Raw genomic sequence first — 2,553 nt, 5'->3', positions numbered from 1 at the left:
GTCACTAACCAGTAGGTGGCAGTAGTGTTCTTTGACAAACATGGATGCCTCCAGTAAAGCACATTCACATGAAAATTACTCTGAATTAAAAACACTTATTTATTTAACTTAAAGAACTTTCAGAAGTTTGTGTTCTGAATGTGAGCGGACTTTTTCTTTAAATCTGGTGGGAGCTAATCTAAGCTGGATTAGAAATCATGTAAATAGGTCCGACGTACGGAGCTTTTTTTAGAGCTTTACTGTTTTTACTGCCCACCTCTTCCAAGCAAAGGGAAACAAGGAGGCTTGTGGTTTTTGAACCCGTGTTTTGATACTTCACTGCATGTGAGGTCATTCCTTCTTTTTGATGAAAGAGACGGTTTGTCTCATGACTTTTGTGCCTCGCCATATTTCCTAAATGAAGTTAAGCTTCAGTAGATCAGAAGCTCTGGAGTAGATGGGGATTCCCTCCTCCAGTTGTTCATACTCTGAAAGTTAAACAGGGTTTTTCCAGCCTATAGCACCTTTTTTGTGTACTTTAGAATATTGTAAAAACGTTTCTCTTCGAAGGACAGAAAGGTTAAGCAGGCACAGTCCAGATCGCCACTTCAGCTGCTTTAAAGTTCTCTTTTCTTCCTTCAAAGCCATAATTAAGGATTCAATCATCTCTAGTCTGAGCTAGCAGCTTAAAAATGGGTCATTGGCAGTAGAGCTGGCCCCTTTCAGCTCCTCAGGAGTGATTAATTAGCTATGCTAATAGTCTGTTGGAATATAAACTTATTAAGATTATGGTTGAATAGAAAAAGCCTGTTATTTAACATTTTGTCCAAAAATTGGGGCATTTAAATGTTTTGCAGAGACAACCTCAGCTGCAGCTGCTTAAAGGGATCCATGAGTAGTTTTACGTTTTGGCTTAAATCTGGAATAATTTTACTGCTATCTTAAAATGAGCAGTTTGTGAAATGTAAAAAGTTAGAATAATTTAAAAAACAATCAACTATATCATTATTTATATTTTTTACCCATGGAGGTCGCCATTTTTCACCTGTGCAAAGCATGCTGGGTAGATGATGCAGTTAGCTTTGACTGGACTGGAACTTAAGCTAACATTAGCAGAGCTGTTTTTATAGTATTGAGTTTGGTGTAAATTCAGATGAAGCTTCACTGCATCGCTGCCTCCTGGTGTTGATGAGCCGCTATATGTGAGCTGTTAGTTGGAACGAATAAATGAGATCAGCTTTGGATCCACGGTTTACTATATTAGCTAGAGCTAACATGCTAGTGAAGATTCTCAGTCATGCAGGTCATAGTGATTCCAAAAAATGAAAAATAACAATCCACTGGACTTTGTTTCCAAGTTTGAAGACGTTTCACTTCCCATCCAGGAAGCTTTTTTCGAATCAAAATAGATGATGTTCTCCCAAAATTTAGAAAATGTTTATTTAAAAAAAAATCCCGTCTTAAAATCTGAGTTTTTTTCGTATCTTCTGCAGGCCAGTTAGTTCTACGTCAGCCTGAACACCTAAATTCGGCCAATCATATATCAACGGTCATCTGTCAATCAAATTTTTTCGGTCATAGCATCTTGATTCATATGTCGCAGCTAATATACGCAACGGTTGAAATAAGAATCTTCGCAGAGTAGTGGTGGCCGTTACAGGTGTATAGTTGGAGAGAATTGTTAGCCGTTTTTCAATTCACTAGAACACGGGTACGGGCTCTTGTTCTTGCCAAGCATGTTATTGAGAAGAACACAGGAAAGTCTGGACTCTGGGAGAACGGAAGCACGCAGCATAAATATCACCTCACGCTTGGCTCGTCTGGAGCTGCATTAAACCTCCTGTTATTAATAGTCTCTAGATAATAATAAATTATGACTTTTTTCATTTAGTGGGGGAATAATAATGAACGCAGTCAGATAAACACAAATCAAATGAACATTTTGCCAAATAATACAAAAATATTGCCATCATAGCCAGCAGACGGGCTAGCGTTAGCCCTGGCCGCTGCAGACGGGCTAGCGTTAGCCCTGGCCACTGCGGACAGGCTAACGTTAGCCCTGGCCGCTGCGGACGGGCTAACGTTAGCGCTGGCCGCTGCAAACTGGCTAACGTTAGCCCTGGCCGCTGCAGACTGGATAATGTTAGCTCTGGCCGCTGCAGACTGGCTCACGTTAGCTCTGGCTGCTGCAGACTGGCTAACATTAACCCTGGCTGCCGTTACCCTCGGAGCTCCATTGGTTGCCGTGGTCCTCTCAACTTCAACATTTTTTTTTAAATTACACATTAAATCGGTAAATGAATCATATAGTGACACTTAAAAGTATAATGTTCACCACTCAAATGATCTTAAGACATACTTTTATTGAACAAACGCAAAGAGAACTTTTAACGTAATACTTTGAGCTCTGTGAGCGCTCCATGGAAAGGAAACGGAGGAGACTTTATTTACTCGTGGAAAGTCGTGAACCACTCGGGAGAATTCGGAAATGTAACGGTTGGAACAGACGCTTCCCTACGACTTTAAATTCAACTCGTTTCAAAATAAAAAGGTTTTACGCAGCTAACTGTGGTT

The sequence above is a fragment of the Cyprinodon variegatus genome, unplaced genomic scaffold (genome assembly GCF_000732505.1).
Source record: "Cyprinodon variegatus isolate N-32 unplaced genomic scaffold, C_variegatus-1.0 Scaffold504, whole genome shotgun sequence".
Classification (NCBI taxonomy): Eukaryota; Metazoa; Chordata; class Actinopteri; order Cyprinodontiformes; family Cyprinodontidae; genus Cyprinodon; species Cyprinodon variegatus.
The sequence above is the reverse complement of the archived record's forward strand: the minus strand, read 5'-3'. Positions refer to the sequence as shown.